Here is a 19,717-nt window from a genome sequence, read left to right as displayed (position 1 = left end):
CTGACCCAGAAAGATGTTGGAATACGGGAACAGCTTCGGTTAAACCTGACATGTAAAATGTCAGCACCCTTCTTTAAAGATAACAATAATAATAACGTTAGGGAAAGACAGTTACTAGGATCTTCACTTCCCAAGACCCTGAAAGATATGGGTCCATATGAGAAACAGACCTTAAAGTTCGTGATTCACTCACTTCAAGGTAAAATTGCCTGTGCCCATGGTTTACTGTTCAAGGGTAAAGACCAAGCTTAAGAATATACATCATTTTCTCATTCACCTAAAACAATAAAATGTACAGTATGGTATTAATATGTTTTATGAGTGAATGAAAATCATCAGGTGATGTAAAATGAATATTTAAAAGCAGTGCCATCAAGTAGGAGTTGAGTGGAGGGGGTACTTGTATGTAACCATTCTAATTTTAGATACTGCATTTTCATTATTAGGGTGAGAATGCATTGCTTTTTCATTTCTAACATTTCAATAAAATTTGAGTGAGGAATAAAGTCATGTGCATTGGAAGGAATTCCAAAGAAGTAATTCTTTGGATGGTTCTTTGGGGTGAACCCACATTCTCCCAAGATGACTGTGTGTGTATCACATATAGTGGTTTTTGAAGTTCTGTTATATTTGCTACAAAATTAGCTTCATTCTTTTCTGGGAATATCACCTGTATTAATAGAATGCTCCCTAGGCCTCTCATAAACACTTGCCTCAAGAGGAACAGATAAGAAGAGAGACTATAAAAGCTCAATGACCTCCAATGGGGTGCCAGGAAAACCATCTCTGATAAATAAATGTTGCCCAGTACATCAACCTGAAATTACTTAAATCAATCACATTTTGAAACTGAAGGGGGCAGTTCTCTTTAGATAAGACAAACTTAAGATGAATACAGCAATGCATATATAACCAACAAGAATAGAATAGAATCAAGACAAGTCACTCAGAAAATATGTCTCTAGACGTCCGTTCAGGTGCCACTTGATTGTGGCAGAGGAAAATACAATACACATTTCAAGACAATGTATCATGAAAAGAAACTAAAGCAGATTCATACCAGAAAAAAAAATGCTTTTCAAAACAACTACTTCTACCAAAATGTGTGCAATCTGACATGAGAGGTAAATTTATGCCAAAAGCATTTTCCAGCAGGAGGCTCTACTGTTCCAATAGGCAGATCTCCTTAGCAGTCTAAAGCTAATGATGACTGCGTATGTGGAGATAGTCCCAGATTCTGCTCCAAGCACGAAAGCAGGTGCCTTTCTCATAGGTGTTCTGACAGGCCGAAATTAAAGAGCAGCACGTGTCAGGAGATGTGGGAAATCAGTTGGCCTCTTTGACAGGTTTTTCAGTGCAATGTTTGTACTGTCAGGTTAGTGGTTATGACAAACTTGAGAGATGACAGTAATCGGAGTGTTTAGGTAAGAGAACAAGCTTAACAGAGATGCCACTATTGACAATAACATGCCTATGTTAAAAGAAGAGTCTTTGCTTTCATTTTCTATGGAAAATTCCAAAGCCAGTTTTTAATGTGGGGGTTTTTTTGTCTGAATCTTACAAAAACATCTTTCAGTTGTTTTGCAGGGCAGGAGATAAAACTGCCAGTTATATTGTCTCATCTGCTTTTTACAATACCTCAGACCATCGTATCCTTGACATTTTTCTGGACTAAAGTCTGGACTGAAACAGAACTTAGAATTTTGCATTGACAGTGAAATGATTACCTGTTTTCTGGGGTACACTGCAAATTAATCTGGGAGCCTAAGCTTAGAAGGGGTTATTATTCAACATTTGTTTGGAAGCATGAACTCTGTGCGTGGTATATTTCATTTAAAGCCAACTATTTCTTGATTATGTATCATGAATAAAATGATTAAAATAATACTACCTTTCTCTCCACAAATAAATATAAATTTTATATTTCTTATGTTTCTATAGATATTCAAGTTAATTGCAGGGGGAATACAGTATCTCACCTCCATAAATGACCTACTTCCTAGTTATTTGAACTCCTCCCGATATATTTTACTCTAACTCTGTATGCATGATCAGTAGTGGAGCATTTAGGAGAATGAACTGCCAGTTGCGAATTGATGCTAAATGAAAGGGTAGGCTTTTTTAAAAAGTCCTTTTCACTCTGGGCTTTAATAGTCATCTAATTATAATGATTTCAAATTCTCTCAAGGCTAAAATTAAACTTGGCTTCCTGGATAGCCAAACAAGTGACTATTCTTCTACACTACCCAGCTTTCATTTTATCTTAGGCTCACTTTGAGCATAAATTGGTTAAAAACCATTATATTCTGCATGCTGAATTAAATATCACTAAAAACTGTAGATAGAAGAGGCCCTTAAAATCCAGTACCATCCAATTAGAATGACAGTAGAGCATTATCTCCCTCCCTGACAAGGAAGGAAAGGAAAGTGGAGGTCAGGAAGCACAGCACTGCTTGTGGAGAGGAGAGCTGTCATGGTACCAATGTCCAAGTCAATGGAGTATAGGCAGCCAAAGGGAAAGTTACCAGCACAGTTCTAAATAAAGAGACAGATCAGAGTTAAAAGAAATCTGTAACACTGGTCCAAAATTGAACTGCCAGTCTATAGACTACTTGGCAAAAGATACAAGCCCTATTTCTGAAAATGATAAGCAAAAAAAAAAAAAAGAGTATTTTCATTTTTATGAAAAAGGGGACTTGAAGTAAGTGCAGAACAAAGTCTGGAGATATTTCTAAGGTAGTGTTCAGGCACCTGAAGGACACTTGATCAGGTACTGTATCTGTGACTTTAGACAGAATGGTTCCTGGGAAGCTTTAAGGCCCATAGAGGGCACTAATACTACACTAGAGATCCCAAAGACAGGAGCAGTGCTTAAACAAACTATATGCACGTGCATGAGAACAGAGACTTTGGAACCAAACTTCTGGGTGTAAATCTTGATCTTCTAGCTATAGGACAAAAAGCATTACCTTTAAATTCTGTAGCTTTTTCTCTTCCATAAGATTGAGGTCATCATTAGGATGATTTTGAAGAGTAAATGCATTGGCAACACAAGTACGAGTAAAACATTTATTTCTATGACTGTTGCATAAGGAAAAATAATACTTTGAGGCATCATCATTTTCCTTTGAGTTAATATTTCTTAAGATCTTGTGAAAAATGACACCTTTTTATAACTTCAGTAATGTAGTTTATTGCCTAGAATATAGGTAAGAAGATTGACACTACTTATTGACCAAAATGTAAATATTACATTCAAAAATGTTACATATGGCACATTAAATACCAAAGCTTCAATACACTGACATCAAATGAAGAACCTAAGACGATTCAAAGTGAATGCTTTGGACAATGGGACCTGTGGTGGAACAGGGTTTAGGACACAAGTCATTCTTATTATAGGCCTGTAGGATGTACTGCTTTCTTAAACCATGTCATAAATTTCATTAGTAAGAATTAAAATTAATTTACAACATAAATCATATACAGGTATACTTATCTCATCTCGCTTTTTTTTAGATTAGGATATTTTCGTGAATTTCAGAGAGCATCTGGATAACTTATGCCTGGTCTTGGTTGTACAGTAGTAGTATAGCGGTTTTTCTTCAGCTTTACTCTGCATTTTGTCTAGAGTCCCAAAGGAAATGTGTAAGATTTGACTTGCTCCTGATATGTCCTCTCTATGATCAGGTAGAGAAATCTGGTTCAAAAACATTTGAAATTGATTTTAAAAGTTACTTTTTTTTACCTTGGCTAGTTCATTAAAGAGTAAGCAAAAAAGGGAAGCTATTGATTGCATTAAGTGTGGAATAGATGGAAATCAGTATTTTCAGGCCTAAGAAAACAATAAGATATTTTTATAAATATTTTGACCAATATAACAAAATAATTGTGTACATAAGTTGCCATACATATCAGTTAGGATCATTTAAATCAAAATGTACATTTAATATATCCATAGAATCAAACAGCTCTATATGTCTTTTAAAATAGGTTGCACTTCATTGAAGCTGAGAATATTTACACCCTTCATGCTTTATCACACTCAATGAAAAAAAATAAGAAAAGCTTACAGATGGGAGATAGTGGTTATTGGTTAAATTTCAGAAAAAGAGACATGTCAAAGTTTTAGGTTTGCAGTGAAATTTTTAAAGAGCTGATATTGTGTTATTTTGAAGAGACTCCATTTTAAAATGCACAAGTAGTGTCTAGGTTTCTTTTAGTAGGATCCTTTTCCAGTCGTAGGAAACGAACCACCAGAACTATGGAACCAGTGCAAAGCAGATGGTGGAGCAATTATCTGGTGTATTGGGGCACCACCATTGGCCAGATCACAGAGTGTGAGCCAGGAAATGTATTCTGCGCTTTCATTCTGCTTTCTGGTTATGAAGGATAGGGTTATTTTAATGGAACTCCGCATTAATTTAATTTCTGTTATATAGCCCTCACCTCAATAAGTGCTCTCTGTCTCTGTCTCTGCCTCTGTTCCTCTGTGTCTGTCTCTGTATTTCTCTCTCTCCCTATCTACCTCTCTCCCTTTCTCTCTGTCTCTCAATCTCTCTCTTTCTCTCTCTCCCTCTCTTTCTCTCTCTGTCTCTCTATCTCTCTATCTTTCCATCTCTCCCTTGCTGTCTTTCTCTCTCTGTGTAGGAGCTATACCACGATGAGGAACTTAGCAGTCTGAGCTGCGATTTATACTTGATATTAATGTGGCTTATTACTATCAATTCCTTGAGAAAATAAGTACTTCTTATACTAGTGTACACATTTCAACATTTTATTTATTTAAAATCATATGGCATAGGTCACACTTTAGAGAACACACTATATTTTTAATATAGATTCAGAACATGTACAAGAATAAAGAAACCTAAAAAAGATTTAAAACAGCTATTTTCAGCACTTAGGAAAACCTCATCTTAAGTAATACGCATTTTGTTTTTAATTACAATTGAATATGAGCTGTTAACCTCATCTTGATTTCCAGATTTCATTTTTTGGTTTTGTTTTTTTAAAGACTTTGTCTTTTTAAAATAGTTTTAGGTGCCCAGCAAAATTGAGAGGAGACATAGAAATTTCCAGAGTATTTCCTGTCGCATCCCATGCGTAGCCTCTGCAACACTGACTTATCATTATCAGCCAAAGTTTGTAGTTATTTTAGGATTCACTCTTGATAGTGTATATTCTACAGCTTTGAGCCCAATGAGATGTATCCACTACTGTAAAATTCTGTGTTGCATGTGTTCATCCTCCTCATCCCAAACTCTGGCAGCCACTGATCTTTTCTTTTTTCTTTTTTTATTAGTACATGCTTGTGATACACAATGATTACATCCCGCGTGGGCAGTTGGCAGATGGACATAGCACATCTTAATTTTTTTTTCACCCCCTTCCCCTCCCCTCTTTCACAACTCCATTTCTTCATCCTTCCCTTATGCAAAAGATCTCTCTCCTTGTTTCCTCCTTTTATTTTGCTTTTAATTTATATTTGGGGTTTCTTGTATGAGAGAAGCCATATTTAAGCTTCAGTATCTGATTTATCTTACTTCACCTTATCAAAGTCCATCCATTTCCATACAAATGACTCAGGTTTAGTCTTCTTTATGGCAGAATGGTACTCCATGGTGTGTGAGTACCATACTTTATCTATTCATCTGTTGATGGACATACAGGCCATTTCTAGGATTTGCCTATTATGAGTTGTGCTGCTTAAACATATGTATACTTGTATCACTAATATAATGTCTTTAACTCTTTCAGGAAGATACATAAAAGGGGAAATAGCTGAGCTGAATAGAATTTCTGTTCTTAGTTATTTGAAGAATTTTCATATTGATTTCCATAATGGTTGTACTAGTTTACATTTCCACCAACAAAGTAGAAGGGTTCCTTTCTCCCACAGCCTATCCAGCATTTGTTGTTTGATTTCTTGATGATAGCCATTCTTTCTGCCGAAACACTCCATCTACTGGAAGATAAAATAGGCAAAACTTTGGAGGACATACGCATAGACAAGGAGTTTCTGAGCAGAACCTCGATTGCACAAGAAACATCCAGAATCAGCAAAAAGGAGCATATCAAGTTAAAAAGCTTCCACACAACAAAGGAAGCAACCAACAGAGGGAAGAGATAATGTGCAGAATGGAAAAACAATTTTGTTAGCTATTCCCTGGACAGAGACATAATATCCAGAATATATAAAGCATTAAAAATATTAGACCTCCCAAAAAGTGAAAACCCCCATCAATAAATGGGCAATTGAAATGAATAGCCGCTTTTCAGAAGAAGTAGAAATGAAACATAAAAAAGTTCTTATACCATTTGATTTGTCCTTATACCGTTTGATTTGTTCTTATACCGTTTGATTTGTACTTACACCGTTTAATCAGTTTCTCATGCCTATAGCTTGTAATCTGAGCAACTACTGTGAGCATAACAATAAGCAATGCACTAACCATAAACACGAAAAAGTGTTCAGTATATCTGGCCTTTAGAGAAAGCAAAGTAAAACACTGACCCTTTTACTGTCATGAAAGTTTTGCCTTTTCCAGAATGTCATATAGTTGGAAACCCACAGTATGTAATCTTCTCAGAATTAGCTGTTTCCTCTAAGTCTTTTCTTGAGTTTATAGCTCACTCTTCTTTAGTACTGAGTAATATTCCATTGTTTAGGTGCCCTAAGTTTATTTATTCATTCATTCACTGAAGGACATCTTGACTGAATCCAAGTTTTGGCAATTGTGAATTAATCTGCTCTAAACGCTCTTGAGCTAGTTTTGTGTAGAGAAACATTTTCAGCTCCTTTGGGTAAATACCAAGGGGCATAATTTGATTGCTGGAGTATTTGGAAAGAATATATTTACTTTTGTAAGAAACTGCCAACCTGACTACCACAGTGGCCGTACCATTTTGCATTCCCATTAGAAATGAATTAGAATGTTCTACATCCTCGCCAACATTTCTGTCTTCTCTGTATTTGGATTTTGGCCATTCTAATAAGTGTGACAAGGTATCTCATTGTTATGTTATTTTGCATTCCCCTAAGGCAATATGATGTAGAACATGATTTTATATGCTTATGCATCATGGATATAGCTTATTTTGTGAAATATTTGTTAAAATATTTCATTCACGTTTAATCAGGTTGTTCTTTTCAGTTTTAGAATACTTCATATATTCTGGACTAATCATCGTTTATCACATATGTCTTTATGAAATATTTTCTCCCAGGCTGTATCTTGTCTTTTCATTTTCTTATCAGTATCTTTTGCAGAGCAGAAATTTTTAATTTTAATGAAGCTGTCCAGTTTGTCTTTTTCACACACTACCATATCTAATATCTTTAGTTATTACTATTCGCCTCTTTGAGTGCTTAACAGAATTACTTAAACACGTTGTACATGTATCCACTTCTGGAACTTTTGCTTCTCTTATAGTACTTAAATATTTTTAGTTCCAATATTATAAATGACTGCACAATAATAATAATGGCAATCTTAATATAAGGTTAATACTTTTAAATTTTATTATTTTCCAAACATATTTTAAAATGGAAATAGTAAAATAAGTCCCAAGTGGGAGAAAGGAAAAAGAAAAAAGAATGTATATGTATTAGTTAAGATAGCTATACTGCTAATATCTATTAGTTCAGCAAAAAGAACAATTTGTACTTACACCGTTTGATCAGTTTCTCATGCCTATAGCTTGGAATCTGAGCAACTACTTTGAGCATAACAATAAGCAATGCATTAACCATTGTTATTCTCCTTGTTTCATTTTGAATTTTTGTATCATTGTTTTTTTCTTTTTAAAATAAAAAATAAAATAAGTCCCATTTATTCATCACCCACACCTAGCAACATTTTCTCAATTTTGTTTCATTGGCTCCCTCTCATTATGTGTTCATGCATTTTATCTTAAATTTCTGAGTTTCCAAAGAATATCTTTTTAAGTTTAAATATTAGCTACAGCAAAAATCATGTAGTTACTTAAGATAATGACTTCCTAAAATTATGTTTATCGACTTGGTTGTGTGTATTTTTGCATTTTTAAATGACCTCTTTGTTTTAGAAATAGTTGAAATAAATTTTTTAGAATTCAGAATTCTTTACAGAATCGTAATGAGATCTTTGTTTAATTTAGTAAAATAAATCAGTATAATCTCCTGGAAAACTGTTTCTTTTGAGTTGTGGTATACCTTAATATAGTAATGCCACCCAGATATTAATAACCATTAATACTTAGTTCATGCATGAAATGTGTAACTTTGTGAACTAGTTTCTCTTTTTTTAGTGAAGTTTGCTTCTCACATAGGTGTTCAAGCTCTTTTTGTTCCTTTGCAGCTGTGATTCCCACTTCACTCCACCTTTCCTATAATCTGTCCTTGGAAATTTTTTGCATCTTATAGACCATTATGAATCAAGGAACCCTAAATATTGACAAAATCAGTTACAATTATAATTGTGCTGGTTTTTCATAAGTCCAGGTGGAGTGTATTTGCATGAGTCATTTTGGGGATTTTATGTTTGATGGTTTTGGGGGACTTGAGGTTTTGTTTTGTTGTGTCTTTTACTGTTACTGTGGATTGAACCCAAGGCCTTCACATTGAGCTATGTCTCTAGCCCTTTTTAAATTCTTTTTTTGTTTGTTTTGTTTTAGTTTTTTAGATAGTCTCACTAAGTTCCTCAGTTGCTAAATTGCCCAGGGAGGATTCAGATTTAGCACGCTCCTGCCTCAGCCTTCCAAAGCACTGGAATTACAGCCATACACTACTATGTCTGGCTTGCATAGGAGCCTTTGAAGAGGCAAGACGATGGGATGAAATGCATTGTTAAATTGAAAAATAATGGAAGGTAAAATCTTGCATCTGTGGCTTAAAATGTAGCATGTTTTATTATTTGTTTTTCCCCTAATATGAAAACAAATTTCATGTCTGAAATGATTGCCTAAGTTGATTTTGTTTTCACGCCAGCTGTGCAGTCTGCAATAACTGCATTTTGATCTCCACTTGAATGATTCTTGTGTACTTTCAGTTGTTCTAGTGGCGCTCAAACCCACCCTTCCACCTGCTGGATGTCATCTTGGTTCAAAGATACAAGTGTAAGCTAAACCAGAGAGATGTCACTCAATATCACGCCAACTGCTTCTGTGTTATGAGTGCGTTTTTAAAACTCCTTTTTCCTTTGCTACACTGACTTGACTTTTTTTCACTTGCAAATGAAACTGTCCTGACTAATACTTCCTCTATTCAGACAAGTGAAACTCTATTTTTTCTAATAATTGCAAGGTTAACTTTGCCGTTTTATGCCTCATGTACATATCTAAATCTTGTCTGCCTCATTACTTTAATCTCAATTACTCACCAGTCCTTAAACTCAAATTGTCTACCAGCTTTTAGCAAAACCCATGTAATCCCAGCAGAATGACAGATTAGGAGATTAAGAGAAAGAATATATGATGGATAGAAGATGAATGGAAACAAACTAATCACATGTTGCTTTAAATTTTCCGTGAAGTAAAAAGCCAGGCTAACAGACTCTAATATGCTAGAATGTTACTTTAGATTTCTGTAAAGGTGCATTCACATATTTATGAATTAGTATAAATTTATTTAGCTGTTCATGTAGCAGCTAAATCAACTGAGCTTTTGGACATAACTACTTTCATCTTCCATCATGCTGTTGGATAGAGATGTCTTTATAGACAGTCTTGGGTTGGCATCATTGTTCCAACACCAGCTCGGTTATCTTGAAAAGGCTGTTTCACTTCTCTGTGATTCAATATTTTTCTCTGGGAAATTAAGGTAATGTTTCCTTCACATGTGAGTCTAAGAATCACATAAAATAATGGATGTAAACTATTTAAGAAAAAAAGTAAATAATAAATGGAAACTAGTGATTTTATCCTTTACTACCAATCACTTTAAATCATTTTGTACATAAGATATCCATTAGGTTTCAAAGCTGTGGGTCTTTCCAAGGAACTGATTGTGAGAGATTTAGAACTTCAGGGTGTTCTTGCTATGATTTCAGAAATTAATATTTCCTTTAAATCCTCAGATTATACTATATTTAATTTTATAACCCCAATTCATATAAGACTTTCACATTTGATATTACAGCTATTATCTTCTTCTTGTGGTGAGGGTATCCATCTTAGCTATAATTATTTTATCAAAATTTTTTACATAACTATTACTAATGTAGTGATGCTGATTGATCGCTTAACCAAAAGACAATGCTGCCATGGAGTACTGAAGGAAGAAGTTGTAAAGATAAGGATGCAATTATTAATAATTCACCACCACCTCAATATTGAGTAAAAGAGGTTGACAGTATTTTCTTCCTCACAGACAAACCTCCACACACAGAGAATGGAATTCCTTTATAATGAAGTTAGTTTTGACACCAAAAAGAGAAACTCCCAAAATATTGCAATGCTTACTTTTAGAGTCTTAAAATGTAAATTGTCATAGTTTAAACAGTAAAATCTGAAAAATACTAAAAATTATTTTTTACTTCATCAGATAAGTTCAATTTTTGCTGTAAAATAGGACTGTTTGAGTCTTTTCCCTGCTCAGAAACAATGGAGAAGAATCCATTTCAGTTTATGATTTTCTCTGTAGTATGGTACTTTGCTGTGATTTATCTTGTCTTAAAACTGAACCAAAATTCGAATTTACTCTGATAACAGCGCACGCTTTTCTGAAGTATTTGCAAGGCTCCAGGTGTGTGGGGTCCCTGCCTAAATATTATTCCAACATTGATCAGCTGCATAGGTGAAGACCAAGTTAGGAAACAGGTCTACAAGGATTTCAGGATGAAAGCAGGTGGCTGTTGATATTCTAAATAGATTCAATAATTAGTTAGAACATTTTTAGGGCTTTAGGTGCATCTCACGAGGGATTTCTGTAATATTCAGAGGACAGCTCATGTAGGAAAGCACCTGTTCAAGAATCTAGTCACTCATGTTTTCCTAATAAGGGGAAAATATTTTGGAAGCTGGACATGGTCAGGCCAAAAATTCTGTCCTCAGAAAAGAAGGCTTCAATTTTTTTATTCACTCACCTGTTACATTTTAAGAATTTGTAGACTATGAAAGAACGCCTTCCTAAGCAATATGTAGATTTCACTGAAAGACAAAAAAAATAGTTGCTATATTTGTTTGATTGCTATTTATTTAGGAAAGCTTAAAAAACCTCTGTGGAACAAAGTTTACTGGTATAAAATGAATACTATTTCATTCTAAGTGTAAATTATGGTAGATTTTTATCCTTTGTATCCCAGTTTATCTAACTTGTTAAACACAAGCATTATAAGTAAGGCAAACATCTCTTCTGGGCCACTGTCCTAAAGTAAGATAGTGAAGCTTCCTCTGCCCTCTCTAATATCATTTTTATCACATGACTTCTACCATGAGGAATTTAGAATGTATTTTTAATCTATATTTATACTCAGACATGAATAATTCTTATTCAAGCAGTATTATTTAGGAAAGTTAAGCCACTTAGCAAGAGTGCACATAATGAAAAATACTGGAAAAGTTTATAAACTTTTACTGGCACATAGGCGAGTTAAATTCCCAAGTAATTTTTTTTCCTGAAAGTATTATATTGATTAGCACTGGGGTGCAAAATAAACTAAATCACATTTCACATTTCCTTCAGTGGTGTTTTTGAAATTCTGAGTAATGACCCAGGTTGAGCCATTAATGCAAATCCTCAAAACTTAAGTAGTTTCTTGATACTTTTCATTTTGAGGCATCTTTTAAGGAAACAATAGATGCCGCTCCACATGCATCCAAAAAATCAATACAATTAATCAATAACACTCTCCACAGGTAATAAATGCTGAGAAGCATTTCTGTCTATCTGTATTGATCGAGAGAATTGCTTCAAATTGGTTCTGATGTGTATAAAAATCATTTCTTTATTGATCAAAGCCTGTCTTCCCCTTTCTGATATGTTATTTCATATACACCACTCAATTGTTTTAGTGTCCATTCATGTATATTCGTGATAAGCAAATTTCTTATCTGTACATGAGACTAATTTGAATAAAATACAAAATGAGTATTTTTGTTTCTTGGGGAGAACATATTTCTCAAAATTTAATTAAAGCATAAATAATCATAAGAAATTATTAAATCTATTATAATGAGAATTGTAATGATGAATTTCATTATTTATAATAAGCTTGAGCTGGGGATATAGCTGAGTGGCACAAACATATGCCTGGCAAGAGCAAGGACCTGAGTTCAATTCTCAGCACCAAAAAAAAGTTAATACCTATAAGGTTAAAAGTTTTGAATATGTTTCCACTTCTTATACCAGAATTCCATTCATGAAAACATACCCATCTAATCCTGAATAACTCTATCCCAATGCTATAAACAATAGAAGATGTCAGAGTTTTATGTCATAGTTCTCAACTGTCGGCTCATCATATTGCTAATAAATTTGATTTTTGTAACATGTTCAAACATATAAGTGAATTTTGTAACCTCTTTGATAATGTATGTGATACATATAAAGAGAGAGAGAGAAAAAGAGTAATGAGAAAGATATGGATTCTAAGCTAATTTTCTAAACAAAAGGAGATTTGAAGTTCAGAGGCTATAACATTAAGAAGGGCTTTATTCAACTTTGCTCCGTTTAGCATATGAATCCACACTTGCCTTGGCGCATGGTACCTGATAAGGTGTCTCACTGGAGAAATTTTATAAAGCAATAAAAGAGTTCTCCAAGGTAGTTCAGCTCCTAACTTTTTATATATCAACTATGTTGTGAATTATTCCTCTAATAAGATATCAGACTTATGTCAACATAACTTAGTAAACATCGTGTCTATCATCACCTGTCATCCTTATCTGAATCTTCTATGGCAAAATGACATAATTTTGGCCAGTGAGTATAATGCCATCGAAACCGTTGCTGAGCTAATGTCTTCCTAAAACTTAGATTTGTTAAAATGTTGCATGAATCAGTGATAATTTTTACTATGAGTTGTCATATAGAAAACTGAGACCCAGTATCTTTACCTTAGATCATTTTACTTTATCAACCTCACAAATTGATGTTGATTTGTCTTGATTGAAGGATATGCAAAAATAAAGTAGGTTGAGATCTTTTAGCAGTGTAAGAACTTCTCATTTTAAGAGCAATGAGAGAAAAGGAATTGAGTAAAATGTTCACTGTGTTCAACTTTGGTTGAGGCTTGAGGGGATATTTGTCAATATGGACAGCATAAGCATTGAAAGGATGATACATTCTGTTCTGTTTCCCTGGAGGAAAAATGAGACGATAGTTTTCCATGCAGGTTAATATAAAACATTTACTTAGAGATGTGGAGGTCCCCGTTAGAGTAACTACAGAGTGAAATGTTTGAAATAGTTCTTGTACTTAAATAGAAATTAATTTGAAAGAACTAGGAACATAATTAGATTCTATTGCAAACTGGAGCTGCACACTAAGATGCCTGCTATGAGTCATGTTATGCCTTACCGAGGGCAGCTTAATCACACGGGGCAAGATGATATCGAGCCAATCAATAAAAATTTATCCTGAGGGATTAGAGCACGGCGCAGAGGAGAAGACAGGGAGCTTTGGAGTCATGTGAACTCCAAACCCAGACCCCAGTACTCATAAGCTATGTGGCCCTGCAAAAAGTGGTTTAATCTCTCTAAACCTCAGCTCTTCCCTGTAAAGCAGTATGTGTGGCAGAACTGTTTAGTAGAAATATAATGTGAACTGATATCTCAATAAATATTAGAGAAGCCATATTTTAAAGCTGAAGTTAGTATATTTATGCTAATATATTACATATATTTCGAATAAATACCAGAATGTACTTTATTTCATATCATTTATCTAAAATAGTATCGTTGGAACGTGATGAACATGAAATTCTTAATGATATATTTCACATACTTTGCTCATAGTGAGTCTTTGAATCCTGCTGACCATTTTACGATTATAGCACATTTCAAGGTACGATGGCTGCATTGTAGGTGCCGAAAGCTGAAGTGCACTGTGCCTATTATTGTGGGCAGGTAATGACTCTAATGAGGTGTGGTAGGGATAAAATGAGATAATGCCTATGAAGAACTTAGGACAGTGCTTGCCAAATAACAAGCCATGAAAATGCTAATGGTGAAGCTGCTAGTATTTCTCCTTGAGTACTGACTACAGAGCCTGATTGCTGATATAATATGCCATATATACCAAAAAACAATATGCCATATATATATATAAGCAAAAATATGTGCCATAGCACCTGTCTCTGGCTTAAAACTTTAAAATAAGCATATAGTTAACCATACTTCATGGCATCTTATGATTGCAATAAGTGCTTAGAAGATTTCCTTCTAGGGATGCCTTGTATCTAGATAATGAAAATAATTTTGAATTAGGATTTAATAGCTGGACAGACTTTTGTTAGGAAGATATGCTCAGGGACAAAGGAGGCAGCTAAGGAAAATATTCCAGCAGATGAAATAACACAAGCAACAATCCAAAGGTGGGAAAATGAAAAAAAAAATTTAAGAAATGGTAGCCGATTAATGGAGTATGCAAGGTTCACATAAGACTGTAATTGAGTGAGTAAATGCAAATTTACATGACAGTATAAGAGTCTGAAAATCCTTACTAAGAGGCTTGGACGCTATGTAGTGCCAGCAACATTAGTAAAAAGAACATCAATATAGAAGCCAAAGGTTTACTTTTAGCCAAGGACTACAACACTTCTTACCTTAGTACAATTACTTCAGCTTTGGTGTTTCTTTGAGAATGAGATCATTGAATTGAAAACAAAACAAAACCTGAAAATGTGAGAGATTAAATGGCCTTTGGTGGTTTGTTTGTTTGTTTGTTTTTGCTGTTTCTGTTTGTTGTTGTTGTTGTTCTGTTTATAATATGGTATTTTAGTAGAGGAGTAAAAGAACTAAACAAATTTCTGAAGAACCAATATAAATAGATTTTAAAATTTAAAAATGGTAACAAAAAGATCACTTAGGAATAATTTCAGTGGCCCTGGCAACTAACAAAACGAAGACTTTAATATTTTGTATGTCACACTTGGAAATACATAGGTGGATTTCAGAAAATTAGGAAGAATGGAATTTGGGTTGATCATAGAGAAACAAAATGAAAAATGAAATTTGCTGAAAGGATCAATATTCATAATAGAAATGGGAGAACTAGAGGGATGACTTGGCTGAAGATGTGGGCAGGAATGTAAAGTTAGTTCTTTTAGTTATTAGTCGGGTAAACACTTGGTATGTACAATGTATACATTAGAATGCATGTATTTAAGGATTAATGGTTACATGTGAAATATAATGCCAGCAAAAGCAGGCACATTTTAGTTTCAGACATTCACAAAGTAGTAAAGTCAACACTGAATAAAACAATTAAGAGATTAACATAAGCATTACATTTCAGAGCTCATTTATCTAGGGAATTCAGTGACATTCACAAAGAGGCCCCAAAGTGTCACACTTAATCTAAGTGTTAATTTATGAAAGAAACTTTAAAGCCAGTAAATGAAGCAAGACTTTTTGAATAACAAAGATTCTATTCAAATCCCAGCTTGACCTCTGTCTCCTTTTGCATTTGCCAAAAAGAATATTTACTTCACACGGGCGAGTGAAGAATGCATGAAAACATGGAGCTGTAGACGTTCCTTAAATGGTGGCTACTCCTAGTTCATTTCAGTAGACATCAGTGACGGAGGAATGAACTCAATCCTTTCATATCATAAGTGTCTTTGTGCTCATTTATATCACTCTGTAGCTCCTTATGCTAGCACATATGAAGTACTGATTATGTCAAATCTTATTACTATTGGACATAATGTAGTAATAGGCAAGACAGAGAACTCCTAGCCCTGAGGAGGACTTGTTCAGCTGAAGAGCAAATAAGTAAGGAAAATTTAAGATAATGCTGGGCCATTCTATGTATCTACTTTCCAGATCAAATTGAATTTTTACACTTGTATATATCTAAAGTTAATCAAAATGTTTTCAGTTTCAAAAGTGCCCGTTAGTACTTGCACATTTTATAAATGTAAGATGAAGTTTCCTATTTATGTTAATTTATCCAAAGTTATTATTATACTAAGATAAAATTTCATCCCTCTATTTTGCTGGGTAGACTCATTCTATAAACTTCTTTAAATACTCTGGTTTCTTCAGATTGCATAAACTTCAAGAGATTCTTCTACCACTGATACTTGAATTAGTATGGACATTTGAGTTTTTATTTTTCAAGGTTTTAATTCTTTTTTAAATTTTTATTGGTATACTTTAGGTAATGATTGCATTCACTGTGAGAAGTTGGAACAGTCAATAACACATCTTAATTGATTTTACTGCCCCTTCCCACCCCCGTGCTCCTGCCCTGCTTTGCTTAACTTTATGGGGGGGCTCAACTCAGAAAATGCTGAGCTATGTCCCCAGCCCCCCATTTTTTTCTAAATTTTAATATGAGATCCTATTGCCCAGGGTGGACTTAAAACTTGTGATTCTCCTGCCTCAGCTTCTCGAGTAGCTGAGATTAGAGATTTGTACCATCGTGGTTGGCTGCTTTGCTTAAGTAATATCGTGGATCTGTTTTTTTCTAAAAATCTCTTGTTAACAAAAAGCATAAAGCTATGTTGTCTGAAGAAAATTATAAATTTATTTGGAACTAAATTTTGAGAGCTCCAGTAGTTATAGAGGTTGATTAGTTCATTTAATAGTAGAGATTAGGAGATATTTATTTCCTGTATTCTTAGCCAAAGGGAGTTGACAAATTCATCCAATAAAGGTGAAACGGATAGCAACACATGTTATCCTCACTGAGCTCTACTGGCTAACAAAAAAAGATTGATTTATGTTAAGCAGTTATTCTAAAATCTTGGTAAACAAAAAGAAGTACTAATTATAGTTTTAGAGACATGTAAAGATAGTCATAATTGCCCACTGTTGCTCAATGCTGAGGGATTTACATAAAAATAGCAATTACAAAGTTAAATAGTCTTCACCACAGACTATTTTCTTCCTAATCTGTGAAAAATTTGAACATCCCAACAATCTGAACATAAAAAATACAAGAAATAAATTATTTTTAAATTACAAATATATAAATATGATTTATATTTTATGAGAACATAACAGTATAGATCAATTTTGGCTATTTTTATTTTTTAATCAGTGTTGATCACTCTATTGTTTTTAAGCATATCTTTTAATCCATAGATTATTTCTACAATGTGTACATTCATAATTTAGTATAATTGTTCTTATTAAAATTCTGTGCTAAATAACATTTTACCTAGTTTATTGTTCAAAAATTTCAAGTCATAGAACATTTAGCTTGGTTATATTTTTTTCTAACATATAGTAAATTATTTAAAGTAAAATTGTATAATTTATCCTCTATTTTTATCATTTCACATTTTTAAGAGGCATATTTCCTTTAACATGAACATTATTAGTGCATATTTCACATAAATCCTACTGGCACTACTTAAAATTTTATTCCTACTATATTTTCATTCTATTGACCAAGGTCAGATATAAGTAAATCTTCTATTCTTTCTAAAGTTATCATTAGGACCCTAACATTTCGATGACAAATGGTTTATATTGTGGTTTGTTTCCCATTGCCAATCACCAAAACATTTAGTAAAATATGCATATGCATCTCAATAAATTCTCCACTCTGTGCATAGCTACCATGATCGCATTTAATTTTTTTCAGTGTGCCACGCCTCTTTCATACCAACCACATATTAATGTAATAACTGACACATTCTGGCAAGTAATTTTGAAATTTTTCTCACCTAAAAGGGGTTCAGCATCCCCATTCCCATACAAACTAATCTTTAAATCAGACATTATACGCTATGTAACAATCTAATATAATTTAAGTAAGGTTTGGCATGATTATAACTTTGTATGTATTTTAGGAATTAGTTATGATATACACTCAATCTTTCAATCTTCTGAAAATGAATTCAAGTAAACCCTAAAACCTCACTGTATATTTGCTGACTTAGATATGGTCTAGCAAAGGCAAGTTTTTCAAGCACCTGATGCATGGTGCTGTTGAATTATATAATCCTATCATCACATTTCAATATTATCAGGCTTTTCTGTTTTATTGAAAAAAAATTTACAGAAATTATCAAATTCCTTCAAAAATATTTATAAGTATGATATTTTACAGATTTGACTGCAGCAAAACAAAAAAGCCAATAATTTAAAGCTAAATCATTTTCTTTTTGTTTATGTCTTTAGTTTTGTTTAGATTTGATGATAATAATAATAATAATAAAAAATAATAATAATAATAAACCCTTTTTCAGCTATTGTATAAAGACTATAGAAAAGAGTTATTTGCTTGATTCTTAGGAAAGTCACAAACAGCAACTGCCTATACCATGAGGCTGGAACTGAGATCCATATGCAATGCCTCTGTCAGCAAAGACTTAGTAGAAGGAGGTTTATAATAAATATTCACATCTGCTGCTTTGGACACTCTAATCCATCCTAAGGATCTTTGCTGTGTCAGGCTTTGTTCTAGATGAAGAAACCCAGTAGTTATAAGGTTTGCAAATAGACCATATTTATCACAGTTAGCTTTACTTTTAAAACTTTGTTTTAGATATATTCATGATTTGGGGTATAATTTGTGATTAAATTTTTTACTGCAACTTTTATGATGATACCATTCTCAAATTCTCATTATGAAATGGATAGACCCTATTTTCCATGATATAGCCCTTACCTACAGTGTTCAGGAGGACATCACTGACAACACTCCTATATCAGATGTGAAAAACATAATGGCAAAAACCCAGAGTAAGGAGGGGAAGTGGTTATGATTAAAGTTTAGCTCCTTCTGTACAGAAGGTGTCATTGCACTCAAGTTTCTTAGTCTTCCCAAACCTCTCTTCACCTACAGAATGGCATTAGTATTATTTTCCTGATCTTTAGATTGTGGTGAGCAATTTATGGAATTGTTCATATCAACTACTAAATACAATATCTAGTATGATGTGAGAGTTTAATAAATGTTAAACAGTGGCTGATATTATGTCTCCTACATGTGATTAGATAATCCAATAGATAGCAATAATATTACCATTACTTACCCAAATTGCTGATCTTATATAAACATTCTATTGGTTTTATTTGTTTCTAAGTCCTCTGATAATTTATTACTGGACTTTTAAAATACAGGTTATGAATTAAATTGGAGTTTTAATTTGTTTTCTCTTTGAAGAACTGATTCACTAAAATAATAGAGGATATGAAAATTATGAGAACACCCTGCACTATACTTATCTATCTTATATAATAAAAATTTAGTTTAATTTTGAATTTTAAGTTAGAATAAAAAAGCGCACACCATGCCAGGTGTGATGGTGCATGTCTGTAATCCCAGCACTTGGAAAGCTGAGTCAGGATTTTTGCCACAAGTTTGAGGCAAGTCTGGACTATATAATGAGTTCAAGGCCAGCCTGAACTACAGAGTAGAACCCTGTCTTCAAAAAAAGTGTGCCACATCATTTTGAAATGGATATAGTTTATTTTTGCAACTCCAAAGAAAATTTGAGTTCATGAGCATTACGATTTTTACAGCAGAATTGTATATTATTAGAATTTTAAATAATGATACCATAATTATGATAAGTCTAAAGAATACAAATTTTAAAATATAAATTATATATGA

General features: G+C 33.5%; 1 protein-coding gene across 2 annotated transcripts in view; it reads left to right on the top strand.

Annotated features, from left to right (window-relative positions):
- The window catches only part of Spag16 (sperm associated antigen 16), a 948,741-nt gene that overhangs the window by 928,216 nt on the left and 808 nt on the right, over window positions 1–19,717 (top strand). The gene's annotated exons all lie outside the window — the stretch shown is intronic.

Source organism: Chinchilla lanigera, unplaced genomic scaffold, assembly GCF_000276665.1.
Source record: "Chinchilla lanigera isolate Chin_1 unplaced genomic scaffold, ChiLan1.0 scaffold00056, whole genome shotgun sequence".
In the NCBI taxonomy this organism is placed as follows: Eukaryota; Metazoa; Chordata; class Mammalia; order Rodentia; family Chinchillidae; genus Chinchilla; species Chinchilla lanigera.
This window is presented reverse-complemented; position numbering and strand designations above follow the sequence as displayed.